This window comes from Lagopus muta, chromosome 3, assembly GCF_023343835.1.
Source record: "Lagopus muta isolate bLagMut1 chromosome 3, bLagMut1 primary, whole genome shotgun sequence".
NCBI lineage: Eukaryota > Metazoa > Chordata > Aves > Galliformes > Phasianidae > Lagopus > Lagopus muta.
Window position 1 is genome coordinate 60706339 of NC_064435.1, and position 20731 is coordinate 60727069.

Consider the following 20731-nt stretch of genomic DNA (forward strand, 5'->3'; position numbering starts at 1 on the left):
TGGTTGAAAGACTGTGTGGAAAAAATGGACCTGAGGGTGTTGGTCAGCACTCAGCTAAACATGAGCCAGCAGTGTGCCCAGGTAGCCAAGAAGGCCAATGGCATCCTCGCTTTTATCAGAAATAGTGCAGCTAGGAGGAGCAGGGAGGTAATCATCCCCCTATACTTTGCTCTGATGTGGCTGCACCTTGACTATTTCGGTTTTGGGCCCCTTACTACAAGAAAGACATGGAGGTCCTGGAGTTTGTCCAGAGAAGAGCAGTGAAACTAGTGAGGGGTCTGGAGCACAGGTCTTCTGAAGTGCAGCTGAGGGAACTGGGATTGTTTAGTCTAGAGAAGTGGAGGTTCAGGGCAGACCTTGTAGATTACAAATGCCTGAAAGGAGGTTGTAGTGAGGTGAGGCTCAGCCTCTTCTTCCACATAACTAGCAATAGGACTAGAGGAAATGGCCTCAAGCCGTACGAGGGGAGGTTCAATTTGGATATTTGGAAAAATTTCTTCCCCAAAAGAGTGGTCAGGCTGCCCAAGGAGCTGGTCACAGTCTCTGGAGGTGTCCAAGAAACGTTTAGATGTTGTACAAAGGGTCATGGTTTAGTGGGGGAATATTGGTGGTAGGTGAATGTTTGGACTAGGTGATCTTGGAGGTCTTTTCCAACCTTGGTGATTCTGTGATTACAAGAGCAGACTGTTGCTAAGTTTTTCAAATATGGCTTCAGTACAGAAAGTTCAGTACAGAAAGATTGGCAATCTCTTCTCAAATGATTTCTGCTAGTCTTCATAAACTTCAACACTGGTAATTTATTCTTCTCACATTTTTCTATTTTGTGGGTTTGATATTCTTTAATAATAATTCCTTTTATGCAAGTTCTGGAAATTACTGCTGTTATTATGAAGAGGTAGACCATGCTTCCATTAAGAGAGCTAAGAGAGAAAGCTAATCCCAGAAAGGGAAATTAATATTTCTTCACCCTTTTGTTTTGACTTTTTGGAGGAGAATTCACTTCTGTATTGCAGTTGTTGCACTTTCTGATTTCCTGCTACTTCTCTACCTCTTACCTGCAGTAAGCAACCAAAGCAGGTTTGCTTTGCTGCTAATTCAGCATCCAGGGGACTAGTAATACTTCGATTTTGGTACAGAGATTGAGAAATCCCAGCTCCTTTTGGTAGAAGTCAATTTTTCTCATTAGAATGTAAAACCTTTTCAGGCCATTATGCTGAAGAAATTCAGAGACTTCTACCCATGAGTAGTTTTAGAATGATGTCCAGTTTTTCAGAAATTAGTTTCTCACGAACTCTATTAATTATTATATTTCACAGCTGTATCTTTCCAAGTTAACATTAAAATAATCCTTATGTTGTCTCTGCACAGTTTTGTTCAGCTGATTAACTCTAACTGGTTTATTATTATGCCAGCCATTTAAATTAACAATCTGCTAAGAAAGCAGATAAATGCTTCACATGTCCCATTGCTGAAGTAGTAATAGTTACTTAATTAGGCACAGCTACTTTAGTTTCCAATCTGTTCTTTAAGGATCAACACGAGACATTAATTTAAAATATTATTAACCAACAAATCTATTTAAAGAGATACATTTAAGCAGACGAAAACAATGCTAATGATGAGTAAAACATGCTGTTTTACTTACTAAGCATTTGCACTACAATTGGTCTCCTTTCTAAGCAGCAGTGTTACAAACCTTCTAATAGTGACCTCTAATAGCAAGAGTACAGCCTGATCAATCGTCCATTGACTTTCACAGGTAATGAACTAAGAACATTTCTCAATGCTTTTTTACATTATGTGGTTTTGAGGAGGGGGGGAAAGTGAGGGTGTGGAAGGAAGGCCACACAGTTTCTGCCTTGCTATAAAGTTTATCTAGCATTTTATGTATTCTGGGATCTCCTGTGAAATGATGATTAATCATTAACAGTTATTTAACTGGCTGCTGCTTTAGGAGTCTGATAACAGAACTGGTCATAGGGAATACGGCTCAGACAGGGAACAGTAAAAGGACAGCTTGATGATGTATAGCAAGTCTTGTTCTTAAGCATTAATATTTTTTACACACTGAAGAAAAATAAAATGGAACTTGCTGATTCTGAATCCTTCTGCCTTAGGATTACTGCAATTATACCCTAATACATTTCCAGTGTATGCTGGGCTGCATTACCAAAATGGCAACTCTGACTTGGAGAAATAACAGCATGTTCTGTCTCTAGATTGTGAAAAACTTGGCTCATTAATAGGTTTAACATTTAAAGTGGAATTAACTCATTTTTACCATCCTGTTGATGCTACAAATTTAGGAAATTGTCAGTGTTGATACTTCCTGCGTATATGCTCCCATCTTTCTGAAGCTAAGTGCTTCTATGAACATTGATTAAACATCATGCTAATTCTGCAGAATTGACATTTTACAGAGTTTTTATAGGTGGCTAAGCCAAAGCATGGAGAATCTGCTTTGCCCAAGATTACACAACTAAGTTAGTACCCTTGAAAACACCAGAGAGAGAGTAAAGTAAGGAAAAAGTATGTGGAAGCATGAAATTAAAAAAAAAAAAAAATTAAAAATTGCCTCAGCAACTGATAATGGGAAACATATTTTGTGGTTTATTGAGGCTAAAACATAATGAAATCTTGTCATAAAATGAAAGAAAAAGAAGTTAAAGCTCCTTTGAAAACATAGGTATTTTTAAATCAAAATTACTTTTGAACTTATCTCCATTAAAGAGAGTTGTAACCTTGCAGATATTTTTTCACAGTATGTTGTTTTTATCAAACATCCCATAATACTTTAAGATGATTGGAAGCATTATTATTCACAATTAAAACAAAATTGTGCTTGTCAAAGTAAATGAACAAAGAACACTGTGATGCAGTATCCTTGACTTCTTTAATCCTATTTATTTATTTACACACTAATTGCAAAAATTGATAATCCTTATGAGGTCACCTAAGTCCATGCAAATGAGGTTTTTACTGTATGTTTTCATATTGTAAATATTTATTTAGCTGTCCAAGTTATTGGAACTAATCACTGTAATTTTCCTGTAAAGGGCGGGTTTCTCTCCAAGAGCTTTCTGAAGGGGAGAAGAGTTATTTGTAGAACATTCCTTTTTGATGTACATAGTTTTATGTGCACTTTGTGTAGTTACATAATTGTATAATTATGTAGTTGCATATTGTCATCTGCATGTATCGTGATATAATGCATCATACCACAACTCATTTGCTGTGTTTAAACTGTGGATTGACAGCTCTGAACCAAGTTTCAGTCTCCTTTAAGGTGCATGTGGAATATAGGCAAGATATTTCAGCATATTTCTACACTTTCCAGTCCCACGTATCAGGTGCTGCAGTACTGTTTTTAAATTGACCGAGGTAGAGAAAATCATATGTTGTGTATGGAAACTGCTCAATCACAGCCTGAACCTCTGATTGATCACCTGAGGCAAGCAATGAGTCAGCCACAGGAGCACAGGTGAAGGCAATTCACCTGTGCCACTGGAAGGGGTGGAGACTGGCTCCACCTCTCCTAGACCCCATTTAAGAGCTGACTACCAGTGAGGAAGGATCTCTTTTGGAGATTGCTCCTCTTTGAGTCTTCTCAGTGAGCCTAGGACTAGGGTAAGTGTTCCACCTGTTGTTCTTTAGTGTGATAACCTATTTAGCTTAACTTTCTTGTGTTTAACTTTCTTGTATGTTTCTTAATTATAACATCTGTACATCCCTTGATTATACACATTGATATTTTCAGGTATTTTTTTATAAACAATGAATTAGGAAAATCATTAAGTTTTTGTAACTCTTTCTGTCCAAGTTTGTATCTCAGATAGTTGGACCAAAGCTTCTTTAGCCCCTCTGTTAGTTAGGCTTAATATTTCTGTTACAAACATACAGTGTATGAGGTAAACTGTGCTATGCAGTGAATATTAAAATCTATTTATAAATGTCAGGCTCTTATTTTCTGTGAAGCTCTTCAGACTTTACTATGTGTAGCATTGTAGGATTAAGTGTGCTTGGACTTAGGCATGTCTCTGTGTGCAGTTGCAGACAAGTCTGTGAATCTATGGGGGGGGAAAAAATCTTTAGTGAAAAAGAAATGTTGTATCTTCTTCCATGCAGGTGGTGACTTCAGCCAGTTTCAGTCTCTGTTCACTACATTACAAGTGAAGTTGCACAAACAATTCAGACAATGGCATTGTTTGGTAATTGTACTGAAAAAAAAAAAAAGGAGGGAACCATGATGATAGGAATGTTCTCAATCTGTTGTTCTGTGGCAAAGTTGAGAATTCTGCATCTGCAACTTTGTAGTAAAATGCAGGTATAAACAATTGTATGATTCTACAGAAGAGAACTGTAGATATTAAACAAGCTGAGAAAACGGAGCCTAGCAGTTAACGTATAGTATCTCAACGCCAGTTCTGCATGCAGATATTTTAATCTTATTTTTAAGATTAAGTTTATAAAGAGGCCTTCATTACGTTTAATTAAAATATTACATTTGTGCAGAGATCATCACATGCAGTAGTATGCTCTCATTCTGCCAAGTATAATGTTTTTAAATATCTAAGTGCTCAGAATACAAGGTATTTGAGCTTAGGTTTGCACAATAGTAGGCACATAAATAATTAGTTAAATACTAATGTCTGTGAATGTGTTCCTTAAATCCTAAATGTTGCAGTGTTATTTATGGTTAGTTTTTGGCCTCAATTCTCTGCTGGTAATAGCATTTCACTTTTTCCCCTTGACCACTGAAAGGTATTCTGAGGACCAAACAGCCATGATGTTTCTGCTGTTACGTATTTAAAATGTCAGGTGTAATATCCTTGCTGTTTTAAATTCCATATACAGTGTGTTGGCACACGCTAAAGTCAAGTGCCTGTCTAACAAAAATAACTTTTTTCCTTTTTTTTTCTTCTTTATATGGCTTTTGAGACACAAACAGACAAAACCTTTCAATCATTCTCATTGCTGAATCCTGAAAGGGCATGGCATCTGTGCTACTAGAAGTTATGTCATGCTTCTTGATGCTGCAACCTTATGTAAAGGAAAATGATGTATCATAAATATTAGTGTAAGCTTGACACTTAAATAAGAAAGCCATTTCCTTCTTGTTTCTCCTCTGAAAGGGTTGGGGAGTACAGAGGAGGAGAAGCTTCCTGCTAAAATCTGCTGAAAAGAGGGGGATGTAAATGAGCAAGTAGGCATCAGCAGCACGTTGAGACATTGTGCCTTTGCAGAGGAAGCAAAGTTACCAGCTCATGCTTTTCTTCTGCTCATTTTTTTTTTTTTTGCCTTTCCTATGAAAGATTTTAATTTATTTTTTTTAACTTGATGTGTCATAGATGGTACTTGGGGGCATGAGACTGTACACTCTTTTCTCACTGTCTCAGTAATACTGTGATTTGTTGACTTCACTTTCTTCCTTGTTGAAGACACCTGTCAAGCTGGAGGTCTGACAACTTGTGTTGACTCTGATCTGGTGTTGTATTTCACACTTGACCAGACATGAGTTTTGCTGCCTACCTTAACTGTTGATAGTTTCCCTTGCACAGACAGCAAGTTACTTGAGAATGATCTTTGCTCATGTGTTGACCTGTCTCTCCCTCAATCCTGATGCAGCAACCCCAGCAGCCTTCCTGAAGCTTCTGAGTGAAATTATCAGAAGGGGGTAGTGTACATATGCTATAAATCCCTTTCTCTACTATTTCATTATTTAGCAATGTCTTTTGTTCCTTGTGTATGAAGACCAGAGCTGTTCAGACTAATTTTTAATGTGTAATTCATTCCATGAATTGTGTTTGCAAATTGTTGTGAGTGCAAGTTGATTGTTTACAGATGTGCTTTATTAAATGGGCAATTTTTCAAGAATAATCTTTGAGAGTGATTTGTTGAACTATTTGTTTCAGCTATTCACTCTCTGCTGTTCATTCTTCATGCTGAGTGAGTGACCACTGCAGCTGTCTGGGACTGGATTTGCTTCCTGACTGAAACTTTCAAAATGGAATTGGAAATGAATAATATATGACAAATATGCATGTTCACACATGGATAGCCTGGTTTGCATGCAAATATCAGAATTCAGATTGTTCTTGGTGTTTTAGAGTGTCTCTAGGAATGGCTTGAGAACAGGCGCTCTTGTGCTGTATTATTTTAAGCATTCAAGCCCCATCACTGCTAAGCATAAATATACTCTCCCAACATGAGATCTTTCATGATCATGCAAATTTTAATCATCTCTTTTTTGCTGCCACTGAGGATCTATATCCTCCATCTCCACCTCAACCTACTTAGTAAAATGGCCTTCTATTTTGTTGCATACCAGGAGATGGTGGTTTTGCTCCATTATTACCTGAATATTCAGGTAATAAGAGATCATGTGGCGTCTGACTGGTGAGCTTGAAGTGTTGTGTTGCTTTGTCTCCTGGCGAAGAGCTCTTTTGCTTGGCCTCAAAGGAGAACTTTGTTGACATATGAGATAATAAAATGCTGCTAATCAATTGAATCTACCTGTACCTTAAAAAGTTTATATCAGTAAATATAATATATAAAAACACATACATACACTTGTGTGTATTTACATGCACATAGCATGGTAGAGAAAACAAAGATGCAGCTATTGTCCAGCTTTCATAAATAATTTGAAGTATTTTGCTCTCTGTAAACATCTAACAGCATTGTCATTATGTAGTATTTCTTCCCTATGTGTCAACCCTGATGGTTGTTGTAAGGGGCTGCTGGGATTATGGAGCTAGGAAGGTATGTCACTGAAAGTATTCCATGCATTCCTCAAGACTGCTGTAGTGTGAAGATTATAGGCTGGTATTCTAGATATGTGAGCTAATCTTGAAGATGCTATGCCCTGAAAGTGTTTCATCCACTGCAACTTCGCAGTTGTTTTGCCTTAGAAGGGATTTTTCTGCCTCATGTCAAGGTCTTAAATCTGCAAGGGAAGTTTGTAGAAATTTTAATTTTAAAATTCTCTTCCCTTCTGTATGTGCTCAGGTTATGCAAGAAGTCCTGTTTGAGAAAATGAGAGAGAAAATGCATGGTAAGAAGGCCATTCCCACTGCCTCTCTCAGCATCAACTAGTAAGTGATGTAGAGAAGAAAGGAGAGTGGGAGGTTTCAAAATCCTGACTCAGTAGTGTAGCCTTTGCATCCAGAAGCTGGGCATAATAATGTCTGTAGAACCTCCTTCATCTTTCATAAAGGAGACTTCACTCTCTCAGTTGAGTCCTGCATGTTTCACATTTTTTGACATCAAGATATTTTAAGTTGAAGAAAGTAACTGAGGCTACCCAGAACATCTGCATGCCACTTGGGAATTCTGTAGCCTTACCATATCCCTATACTGAAGAAATTTATGTGGTGCTTTACATTATACATATTTGTGTATTCATGCTGCCAAATAACGCCTTTAATTATATCAGCATAAAGAGGAATACAACAGCTATGAAGCATCAAAAGTTTTTGTATCATATGCATTCCTATCACAACTATCTGTTGACTCCTCGGTCTGCTTTTCCTTAGTACAATATATCTATATTCTGTATGTAAATTCCACTGTGAGTGATTTGCCTGTTTTGTAAGCTAGACTGCACCTGTAACATGTGGGATTGAGTTAAAAATGACAAGCAGACAAGCACGAGGCACATTATCTTGACAAACTCAGCCTCCGAAAATTAGCCTCTGCCTGAATTATTAAAATAACAAGGAATATTTCACTCAGCTGTGGAGAAATGCTCCTAATTGTCCACTTTATCCAACTTCTTTCAGACTTCACGATCGGTCAATTTACAGTAGAGGCTTGCAAATTCCTGAACTCCCATTAGAGGAAAGTGCAACAGCAGTCCAACACACCCTCATTTATTTTAATAACCTGCCAAGCAGACATGAAAATGTTAAAGTTGGAAGGGTATAACATGACAGGAACCTGACTTGTCACAGCCGCATTATAATCTAGTTAAACTGCTTTCTCTCTGCCTTTCATGTCTTTTCAGGTAAGTAGAAAACTAATTGTCAAATTACTAATTTTGTTGGCATTAATATCAATACTAAGGCTAGAGAGGCATGAACAGATAGGCCTGAGGTTTTTGTTCATATTCAACTTGCACGTTGGAAAGTGTTCTGAAAACATAGGAGGATAAATCAGCCCAGTCTTTCTATCAACACTGACCTATTTATTTTAAGAGGCATTGAAGCTCTAAAAAGGCTAGTTAAAGTCTCTGATTCTTTTTATTATTATTTAATGCCTGGAAATCTTGTTTACTTCAATCTTGTTTCCTTTGTGCATAACAGTGTACCTGACGTAACAGGGCCAGTATTCACATCTGAAGTATTAATGGCAGAGTCTGATCTTGTAGGAGAATACAAGAAACTGCACTTCTGAAAGAAAATCTTCAACAATGTCAGGGTCACACTACCTTTCAAAATGGAGTGTAAGTAGGTCATGCTTCAACTGCAGGCAAACTTGAGAATGTTACTGCATAAAGTGTTCAGGATGGCTGAGGAGCATGTTGAGAGAGTCAGTGACAGTTAAGGTGACTGGAAGGAGGACCTGAGTGTGATGAACATGGAGACATGAACCCAGCTACAGGCATACTGCTAGACCCTTACGTATATAAACAGGTAGTTACTCACCCAACAGGATGTGAAGGTTTACAGGTGTTTTCTGAAGGAAGAACTGAATCTATTACTCATGTCTTCTGCCCACTGTTTTTGTTGTTGTGGTACTTTTGTGTTGGGATGTGTGTGCGTTCATCTGTGTATGTCTTTTTCTTGCCCATATAATGATAATTTTTCTGAGGCATGGGGTTTGTTTTCATATATATTTGTGCAGACCTCTTCTTGACATCATAGTTGGTTTCCTTTAAGGAATAAGCCTTCAGCTAAGAAGGTCATGCCTTATTAAGAAAAGGACCATGGTCTGTCCTTGCTGTATATGGAAGCTGTTCCTAACAAGCCTCTGGCTTTCACTCTCTTTCACCTGGAGTGAGTCTAAAGTACAATGGTAAGTTGTATTAACTGTCCTTTTTTGAGGGAGCTGAATATTTGGATTGTACAAACATTACTATTCTTGTACAGTTCGGTACAATTATTATTTTTATCTGCTCTTTTTTGTCTGCTGAAAAAATTCATGCAAATGCCTATTTCCACAACATATCAGTTCAGTTCTGTCTCAGCTGGAACCAGAACATGTATCATCAGAAGGAGAAATCTGAATAAATTGTTTGACTGGATTAATAAGTTTGGGATTGCATTTAAGTGATTCCTAATGACTTGGTAAATATATTCTTGTGGAGAGTACTAACATGGGCAAAACCATAATAACACAAAGTGGTTGTAGTCCTGTATGAGACTGAAAAGTGAGACTGTGAAAGATGGCTTATGCCTTGGTCTTCATGTTTTCTAACTTTGTGCAAAATGATTTAGCTAGCTTTGGGCTGTGACACAGGCTAGGCCTTCTTGCCCAGTGTGGTGCTCCTGCAGCGAGCAGGAAGAGGAGAGAGCGAAGAAGCTAGGTCTGCTGGAGCACTAGTAGGGAAGGGCAAGGTAAGTGGTTCAGGGAAGTTTTCAGTTCCAAGAGGATAATATAGGTGAGCTGAGTTGATTAAGAGCAAAAGAGGGACTTGGGAAGTCCAATGAACAGAAATGGGAAGACTGACTGTCAGAGATCATATGCAAGCTTGGAATGAGGCAGGCAAAGGCTGTAAAGAGCAGTCAAGCAGCACTGAGACTGAGTCATACAAAACTGATTTTTCTGGTGTTGCAGGCAGAGAAGGGGTGGTTTCTGTAGTCCCCTGAGAATCCAGTCACTTGGGAGTAGCTGTTACTGGGCTTCAGCCAGAGTGAAAAGGGAGCTACTTTATGACACGTTAAGTTGGCTTTTTGTATTGATTCCCAGAGACTGGTCATCTAGGTTGGCTGGAGTTTTTTGTTAAACTGTTTCCCTGTCTGACTTGAAGCTTTTTGAATAACTGTAAATTAATAGAAATGCAGTGATTTAGCATTAGTGACACTGCCTTTGTGTTCACATGTGTGTGTGACATACTGTTCTGTACCTGGTTCTCCCTGTCAGCAACCTGCAAAGTATTTATGACTGTGCTTTTTACTTTTCCTGTTGTCTGTTTTAAAAAATGTCTCCACTTCAGGAGACAAGAAGACATCTGAGCATGTTTAACCTGCCATTAGCATCTATATTTTATGTTTGAAACATTTAAAAGCTGTTTTAAATGAAGATAAACACATCTCCAAGCAGCTGTGCAATGCATGACACAGAGCAATTGGGTAAGCATCAAAATGCTTAATAGATAATACAGTCCTGGATGTGGTAAAATAAACAGGCCTTAATCCCTTTATAACTTCAGTAAATAAATACAGCTCTAATTCAGATACAGTTTTGCCTTTAGGTTGCTCTGTTCTGTTAACACCTATCTGTCAGCCATAATACCATGTAAATGAGCCACTCTGAGCCTTTCCCCTTACATCTTGTTTAATCCTCTTCCATTCTTCTAATCATCCTACACACAGAGGCCAATATCTATTTTCATCTAGCCAGATAGGATCTCCTAAGGAATTAAACACGGTTTCCACTTAGCTCCACAGTAGGCAGAGGCTGGGCTGTGATCTAGGGCTTTAGGGACTTCTCATAATGTGCTGGTGCTTGCTAGGTCGAAGAATTGAGTTCTGGCTACTGGATTTTTAATCCTCCTGTAGCTGATGTTGGGAGCTCCAGTGGTTTAAGATCTTTGATTACTCTGAGCTTGGCCCTTTGATTGAGTGAACTTCTGAAGACAGCATGTGACTGTGATTTCAAGTTAGTGGTTTTAAGTAACTACTGGAAAAAATAGATAGGAAAAGCCCTGTGATTAAGATGCACCGTCTCTCTTCTTAATTGACTTTCTGAAGCTATCTGACGCTTTACTCTCTACGCACAAAAGAGAGGCTGTCTGGATCAGTATTTGTTCTAATGAAGAACTCAGGCACCACAATATTTGTCTGTAATTGTTTTCAGTGACATGTCTCTTAAAACAGCAGACATTTCCAAAACATATTTCTAACAGTATATATATTAAAAGTAGCAGCAAATATAGCCTTAGTACACAGGCTGAGTTGATATCATTTCAGTTTACAGTACACTTTCAAATACTATAGATATTTGCCAGTGGAACTGTACATACATAGAGGTAAATAGGGGTCACAGAAAGCTGCTGGTGCTGGCATTTCTAAGTATTAGCAGCTCTAGCAGTACCTGTTTGTGAAACTGAGTATGATGTGATGCATCTAATTATATACCTGTAAAAATCTTTAAGAGCAGTCATTCTGAAGGAGATGAAACATTCCTGCCAAGACCTGTTATTGTTAATGTTTTCCTTTTTGGAAATAATAATTTTCACTAAATACAATTCTAATGTACTGACCTTGTTTCAGCACGATTCTTGAGGAGAAAGGAGTTCAGACTCAGGCTATTTATGTCTTAAGTGTGTATTACAAGCAATCCTTTAAAGGGTGAGATAAAATACAGTGTCACTGAGAGCATTGCAGGAGCCTGTTCAGTTGTTTCTCTTCCTTGAGTGTCTAGTATCTCCACCTTGGGTAATAGAAGAGAAAGTATGGATAACAAAATTCTGTTAGGAAAAAAAAAAAAAGAGGGAAAATGTGGGAGCTAATTTGACTTGTCCATTTATCTCATGGATGAGCTGTAGAACTATTAAGAAATATAATGAACCATGGAGAGGTCCTGGATTTGTTTTCTTGTACTCCATAAGATTTTGAGTGTGAAGGGAAGTAACTTTCCTATATCAATGTTGTAGAATAGTACTTTTGTTCATATTTAAGCAACCCTTAACTCTTAGCACTCTCTAATAGTTGAAATGGAAAAAACTAGAGAGGATGTTGCCTTCCTAGTGGAGTGTTAGACTATAAGAGAACATAGAGAGCATGCACACTTCTTTAGAGTTAGGTCCATCTTTTTTTTTTTTTTTTTCTCCCATGAAAAGTAGAACCCCACAAGTACTGTTACATGTTCAAGAGCAGCTGATCTGAGTCTATAGTACAAGATCTTGTAATATAAATCTTGCCTTTGTCAGAGACTTTTTTTAAAAATACATTTGTTTTATGCACTGTCACTTTGGAACAGCCTTATGTATTCTGTTAGTGATAAAGCTAGGGCTTCTGAAGGAGGGCAATGGCTGGGAATTGGATTCACTCTGATAGCTGACTATGGAATGAGTTCTTATCTTGTTTTACTTGCCACTTAACTTTGAGGTAAAAGTTCACAAAGCATTAAAAGAAAGATGCTTCTTTTGTTTAGAGTGAGTCAGACATATAGGATTAACCACAACTTTGGACCTGTGCAGCAATTATAAGTATCACTGCTATTCGCTGGGTCTGTAATTTCATTTTGTTTATAGACTTCTGCTGAGACAGTAGCATCAGAACCTTTAAAGCAAAGACAGATGTCTCACATGTATGCCTTCAACAGCTGGTTGCCTGAAAAAAGTATAAATGACATTGCATTTGTGTACTGGCCTTGCAGATAAAAGGTTTCTTGTCTGTATTTATACAGGACACTGTATTTTCCATATTTCTATCTATAAACTGTGTGCACATTTCCTGACACTTCTGTGTAAGAATGCAGTAGCCATGGGAGGCATGACAGTGCTTGACAACTTCTGCTTTGGTGAAATAATATCCTGCTTGACTTCCATAGTTAGGACTTCTGTTGTATTCTTTTTGCACACCTGAAGAACATGATGACAGATTTTCCTCCATGTTTCCCTCCTTTTTTGCTTTTCCTTTGTGCAATCTGTTAGCTTGTGGTTTTGGTTGCCTAACTCACAGTTGTTTTAATCTTCTCATTCCCACAATTCTCATTCACAAGCTAATGTTTCCAGTCCTCCTAGATTTCAGACTTTGCATACGAGAATGGAAGTGTTTGATGCTGATACGCTTTTGTTCTATGCGAACGTCCTCTGTAATCTTCTTGAGCAGACTTTAGGGAATACACAACTTTGCTTTTGCACTTGAAATTGGGCTACGTGAATATGCTAATAAGCTGTACATAGGAGTTTTGGAATCCTGTTTGTATAGTGTAGACTATTCTGCTGCAGTTCCGATGGGCACGTACTTGGTCATTTGGTATGCTTTTATGTGCAGACATGGTGTGGCGAATCTGCATAACCAAATATTGAACACTCCCTGTATAATCATTCATTAACTTTATTAAAGGTGGGATGGGGCTGTATTGGGGATTAATTAGAAAAAGTAAAAAGCATAATTAGTAACATTTCCCTCTCTGTTTTCTCTTTCTCTGGCTGCTTTTGCTTGGTGCCCTAATTATTTCCTATCTTTTAAAATTCACTTTAATTTCAATTTAATTCTCCCTGGGCATGCAAACTTGACAAGTGATTTTTTTTTTTTTTTTTTTCTTCATGGAGATTGATTGACAGCAGTTTCGAAACTGTCACAGTGCTAATTAAAACCTTGAATGTGTGTCTTTATGAAGGCCGAAACATTGAGCACTGCTGCAGTATCCTGGATCTTATGTTTTGAGGGAGGTTTTTAGTAGCTAATATAGAGTCATTATAACTTGTCCTTCCTCAGGCTTCATATGCAGGACTCTCCTCCACACTTTATTTATCAAGAGTTTAGAGGTTATGTTGACAGCATGAGAAAGAGAAGCCCTCTCAGGCAATGATATGTGTTCTGTCCAGCCAGTGTCATTTTATGCTTTGTCTTTACTGTTTGGTAGAGCTGGGCAGAGTTGACCCTTACAAATGTGTGACACAGGTTGACTTGTGGTCCTGTGGAATACCTGGGGTTAGGAGTATGGTGGTCACACTTTAACACCTTAGGACTCATTGCACAAATGATTATCAGGAATCTTCTGTTTTACATTTAAAAATGAGAATATTAGTTGTGTAAGGTGCTGACTGCAGACTTTCTGGAGGCAGGAGTATTCCCAGAGCATTAAGGAAGGCACAACTGGAGGGTAATGCAAGTACCTGCCATTTGGCCACAATAGCAGAGACACAGTAGAATCATAGTCCTTGCATTCAGTAGGAATATGGTCATCTTCCTCTCTGAGATTGCATTAGAAAGTTTTCCAGAAAGCAGAGTGAGTTCTGTGGGGGCTGTTAGGTGTTTGCATCCCTCCTTTACAGCAACCAGTGGAAATGACTGACTGCGCAAAGCCATGTGAGATAAATTGCAGCAGACGTGCTACCAGACAGATCACAGCAGTTTTTTTTTTATGCTTCTTATCACAATAGCTCTCTGATACTTCTCCCTAACTACAGTTTGTTTCATACATTCTTATTTAATATAACAGTATTGTTACATGAATGAACCAAATGTAGTTGGCCTGACTACTTCATACTTAAAGGAAGAATCTGCTTAAATTGCACAGAGACATTACGCTAAGTAATCTCTATTATTAGCTGATACTTGCTACTTTTGATAGTAACTGGTAATAATTCTTAATGAAACCAAAGCAAAATGCTAACAGTATGGCTAGAAGTTCTTGCCTTTCTCAGATGCTCAACTTCTGGTTCCTTAATTTTAGTGTTCTTATTGTACTTATCTCCTGTACTGATCTCCGAATCAGCATATTACCTAGGTCCTGATTTCACCCTTCTATGTGTACAGCAAGATCATCAGAATCATCTGCTGGAAAGATCCTGGCTACTAAGTGCCTGAGACCACCCTGAGCGTGATGCACTTCAAACTCAGCCATCTCATCCCTGAGCCTGAATATTTAACGTAAGTCTGTTAGTGTGAGTGCTCTTATATGCTTCTGATGATCTTCGTCATGCTTTTGTTGTCATCATTTTCCTCCACTACATCGAGGTCATCCTGCCTGTCCATAGGGAAGAAAAGAAAAACACTGTAGTGTGAAATATTTGCAGAATTCAATATGACTTGATTGGTGAAGGATAGTTTAAAAAAAAAAAAAAATCTTGATTGAATTAAAGTGGACTACTGTAAAATGAGCATCTCCTCCAGCTGATGATCAGGATGATCTGACTCTATGCACACTCTCCTTATACGTTTGAAATGTATGTGTTCTTTAAATCTCTTCTCCCATCACCCCTCTGTCACAGTAATTTTCATGGGAGACACTGTTCTCCATTGATTAGTGAACCTATGGACTTATTGGGAATACATCACAAGCAGATCAGGATAAAGAGAGGTGCGATGAAATGCATCGAACAGCGGAGAGTAAGAAGTGTATGAAAAATAGTTCAGCAAAATTGTTACAAGGAGCTAATGCAGTTATTCTTCAGTATCTGCTTTACCATATATACTCAGTCTTGAACAGAGTAACTATTGCTTACGCTTCTGATTTTAATAATAGCACTGGCACAAGAAATTCTATATTGGTGTCTGGTGGTAGTTAACTGCTTGTTGGTGTAACGGTTGTGCCTAATTGCAGAAGAAAGATATGCACAGGTTCATCCTTAATCAAGAGATACTTATTTGAATCTTCTGTGCTCATAGAAGAGATTATCAAGTTTTGACTCCTTTTTACTTCAAAAAAAAAAAAAAAACAAAAACAAAAACAAACCAACACCTGTATTAGTCCCTGAACACTGCATCTTTTCAGATAGAAAAATAATGCAAGTGTTTAAATACAAAAATAAGATATTTTTTTCTCATTTTTAAGTTACAAAAAGTACTTTCAGTAGAAATGCCCTGGTTAATGTGTAGAAAAATACTCTTGCCCTCAAATGCTTAAAAGGTAATATTATAGTAAAAACATCGAAGTATAATCAGCTAAATACAGGAGAGGAAGATGTTAGGACAGTGTAATGATCTTGTTTTGCATAAACAGGAATAATCTTAGTTGATCATCCTTGGGGACACATTATAGGGTTGTTTGTTTTTCTTTTTATATGCTGTGTTAAATAAGACAGAAGTTGGTCTTTTTTCCTTCTGAGCAGGGTTGTCTTATCAGTGTGCAGACTCTGGAATTTCCTTTTTCTTTTTGATGGGTATCAGAGTGCAAAAGGTCCAGCTGATAAAATTCTCTAATGATCTGAAGGTAAGGTGGGAAGTAAAGGATATCCGATATTGGAGGATGAATGAACTATGGCTCTCTGTATAGTAGCAGTGGATTATCTTTCATACAGTGAAAGAAGTGAGCAAAGTTGGAAGAAAAATGTGTTTTTATTTGGCTTTGTAAATCTGAATTTAAACAATGTGTGCAATGGAGAAAATTAATTGGAGCCACTCTACTTTTCATTTTTCCTCAATTTTTTTTTCTTTTAGTGGTCTCAGAACAAAAAATTAGTAATTCTATTTATTATTGGTATGGTTAAGGATCAGTCAAGTTTTAATCCCCGTTTTGCAAGTTCTGTACAAACACAGAGTTGACAGTCAAAATAGACAAGTTGCAAAGAAAGTAGAGCATAATTACAGAGAGGACCCTCTTGTCAATTTTGATGTTTTGAAAGAGATTAACCATTCATAAGCGGAAGCAAAAGGAATTTGGTTATAGAGCAATGGAAGTGCAGTAAGAGAACTCTAAGTGTACATCTGTTGTAGTGTTGCCTTTGGTCATTGTAGGAGTATCAGAGATTCTGCCTGTAGCCCACTGCTTGGGAACCCTTTGTCTAAGCAGACCTGCATGATGTGAAGCCCTGTGTTATGTGCTGCTGGAAGGAGAGGAGATCCTTGATGTCCCATCAGATGCTTCCCGTAGCTTGAACTGTTTTTCTAGTTCTACTACTAAATTAGTATGCTGGACAGGTTGTGGAAAAACTCATCCTTGGAGAATTTCAAAAAGGCCCTAAGCAATCTGATCTGGTTTTGATGTTAAATGTGCCTTGAGCTGTATGTTTGACTGGATAGCCTCCCATGGCTACTTCATACCTAAATTACTTACGATGACTTATATTATTCTGTCATTGGGTGAGTAAAATCTCTTTGAATAAGAACTTTAATTCTTTTGTCTTGTAAGTATTTAAGGAGGCATAGGAAAGTTGAGGCTTGGTTGTCTCTAAGTGAAAGCACAGACCTTCAGTGCTGTATTTGAAGCAATTGTGAATACTCCAAAATGCACTGATGTAAATGTACCTAATATCAGAGATGATCTTGATTTTTGTTTTCTTTGTGGATTTGCCTTTACTTTTTGCACAGTTGGTGCACAGTTCATTACAGATGTTTTATTTAAGTAGAATTTTGGTGTATTAAATGAGTTTCCAACAGACCTTAAGTTTTGTAGTCTTTTTCGTAGGACATTTACTAACTGCTCTGTATGCCTCTTTTGGAGTTTGAAGAAAGAGTTCTAAACTTACACCTTCCAATGTCAAACTAAAAAGTAGTCTTTGGAAGAAAAACAACAGATCATTTGGCAGTGCATGTGTATAATTAAAAAAAAAAAAAAAAAACATGAAACAACCCACAACTGTTTTAATACTGTCCTGAAACAAATCACAAGAACTTTTGTGCTTTTTTGCTGAAATAGCTTCAGGTTTTCACAATACAGCAAAGTTGGATCTTTTATTAAGAAATCTTCTCAATAATAACTTCCTTGTTCCTTTGAAACCTGGCTTCTTGGTGCACTTGCAAAATATTAAAGAATATATGCATGCAGACTACTAGATCTTTTCCCACCATGTTGTTGACTGTAAGGAAATGTGGACTGCGTACGGCATTACATTTCTAGTATCCTCATTCAAGCAAAAGGGAACAAAATCTGTTAATCATTGGTTACATAAATAGAATGATATATGTATATTTAGGTGGTATATAGTATGTATTACATATGCATTCCTGTGTATATCCTATCTTTTTCTTAGTTTACTGTTTTCAGGCTGACTGAAACAGTAGTTTCCTTGAGAAAAGTACTTGTTTTTCTTCTTTTCATCTAATATCTAAACAGTGTGATCAGATCCACGTTCCACTGAATTCAATGAAGCAATTTGGCCGACTTCATTTATCCTTTGTTATAGGTTCTGGTGATATACTGACAATAATGTTTTAAATGCTCACTTCCTATTCAGTGGTGTTAATTGTTTATGGAACAGGTGTACTCTTATTGAGTGGCTGCTCTGAGGTGGAGCAACGCAAAATGAAAGAGTAATGCTGAACTTTAGTGCATGCTTGGTCACTTCAAGGTGACGCTGCTTTACTTTATCTGTTATACTACCAGTTAAATTGCTTCTGGCTCTGACATATTTAAATGTAGCAGCAGCTGTGTGTTCCAGTTCTTATTACATTGTACCACTACTATTCCCTGTTCTGTGTTCTTTGAACAGGTAGCCTGTCATCTTGCATGCTAACTTAAAAATATGATAGCATTGACTCAAAGCAAGTGAGGGTGAAGACTTTTCACAGTCACTGATCAACGCTGTTTTTTAAAACCTTTATAGATGTGGATGGATCTGCAGAGATTTTGTTGCACAGGTGACAAGAGCACTGGCATAGGCTGTCCAGAGGGGGCTCTAGATTCTATTTCTTGGAGATCTTTAGAGATGCCTAGGTATAGGCCTGTGTGCCCTGCTTGAGTAGTGGTTGGGCCAGATGAGCTGAGAGGGTCCTGCTAACCTCAAGTTGTTCTGTGATTCTGTGACTGAAAAAACATGGTGAGGAGGGGTTGTAAGGCTCAGAACAATGGATAGCTGATCATAGTGTACTTGGAGTTGAATGACAAGGGAATCACAGAATGGCCTGGGTTAAAAAGGACCATGAAAATGATCATCTAGTTTCAACTCCCCTGCTATGTGCAAGATCACCAACCACCAGACCAGGCTGCCGTGAGCCACATCGAGCCTGGCCTGGAATGCCTTCAGGGATGGGGCATCCTGTTCCAGTGCTTCACCACTCTGAGTGAACAAACCAAGCCCCTGTTTGTGTTTTCTTCTGAAGAGGAGGAAAAAATGCTTCTAAGGCATTGGTAATGGAAGAAGAATAAACTTACCTTATTTGACTCCATGATCTTTCAGAGTTACTCAAAGAGGCCTGTGATTAATCTGGAGTTTTTGTTTTCCAGCTGAACTTTGTCTCTTTTGCTCCTCAGCCATGTCATACTATAGTTGTTTTTTTTTAATCTGGTTCTATAGTTGTAAAGTAAAATGATTCTAAAGCATGAAACAGATACACTTATTCTATCTGCCAGCCCATCTGCAGATCCCCTTATTTGCTGGTACTTATTTGTGCCAAGCAGGTTGACAGAACTAGTTAAAATGTTATGTCCCTAAGAAACATATTGTATACAAGTATGTGACTGTCCTCTGTAAGGAGTTTTGTAAAGATGTACTGTAAGATAACTTGTTTGATTTAATTATTTTATTGAATAATGAATTTAATGATCAAACAGATGTGAAAGTATCTACAAAGGAAAGAATGACAACTGAAACAAATGCTGTCTCTTTTCCTGTCATGGTTTTCATTACTTGGTGTCAGCACTGATTGGTCTAAGAGCTGAAACTTTGTCTAACCAAGGATACAAAAGATCTGTAATTATTCTTCTTCATGATCTCTCCCTTTCCATTTTACCTTTTTACACAAAATCATGCAGTAGTTTTGCTAAATGGCAGGATGTTTCTTCTGTGGGCTAAACCTCAGTGAGACAGGACAGTAGTGGAAATAGAAGGAATCAGAATTGTAGAATATCCCTGGTTGGAAGGGACCCACAAGGATCAGTGGGTCCAACTCCCAGCTCAACACAGGACCACCCAAAAAGCAAACCATATGTCTAAGACAGACACTTCTTCAACTCTGGCAACTTCAGTGCTGTGACTGCTTCCCTGAAAAGCCTATTCCAATGCACTGCCATCTTCTCCATGAAGAACCCTTTCTTGATTCTGGAACGACACATTTCTTTGAAGATGGCATGTTTGCAGACTTCTCTTTCCCAGTGGTGAACAAGTAGAACCTCTTAGCAGAACTGGGTTTCAGAAACGCTTTTTAAAATAGATGATTTTATTTCATGTAGATATTTGGGGCACTGAATTATTATACATAATTAATCAGTGTCTTCAAAATTACTCTTAATAAAGAGAAACCTCTGTATGGAAGAATGTTTTAAAGGGAAACATCACTGTGCTCTTTTTAGTGAACTAGAAGTAAATTCTGTATTTGCTTTCTTACCATGTTTGCACTCTGGCTCTGTAATAGGTCATATATTTCAAGTTTTTGGGTTTTTAGAAATGGGTATGATAAAATGCATGTCACTTGTGGAGTATACTGTGGGTAGTTTACTTTGTAAAAACCAATAATTCACCTTTTTTCTTCTCCCTCCAAAATAATAGGTGACACAGGCTATTTATAAAAACACATCTTAGGCAAGTAATTCAGCCCTCAAATCTTTATATTCCTTTAAGTGTCATTTTTTCCTTAAGGCTGTTATCAAAATAATCTAAATCACTTTCTTTATATTAATCAAAGAGTTACAGCACTTAAATTTGTAGTTGTCACTCATGTAGTTTGTGCCTAAAGCATTTTGAAATTGTTTTGCGTGATCTTTTCAATCACTGTATTTTATTTTTTTTTCCCCTCAATATATTGTCAACATGCACAAAGAATGGGATCACAACTGTTATGAATTTCATAAGGGGTGATCTAATCTCCAAGGGTTTGAACAAAAATAGTTATTGTTTCAGGAATTCTAGCATTCAGCACAGTCAGCTGCTCAGTCATGGAACATCTTTTCCCCAAAGCCTGAAAAATAGCAGAATTAGGCTTCCTCCTCTGTTCAGCTAAGCCTTATGAAACCATCA

At 37.6% G+C, this 20731-nt stretch overlaps 1 long non-coding RNA gene across 1 annotated transcript; it reads left to right on the forward strand.

Annotated features, from left to right (window-relative positions):
* The first annotated feature begins 3576 nt into the window (after window positions 1-3576).
* LOC125691451 (uncharacterized) lies at window positions 3577-20252 on the forward strand. The gene is made up of 4 exons (XR_007376133.1): window positions 3577-3627; window positions 14655-14768; window positions 15950-16050; window positions 16575-20252. It is a non-coding gene; the product is annotated as an uncharacterized LOC125691451 (long non-coding RNA).
* Window positions 20253-20731: the final 479 nt, after the last annotated feature.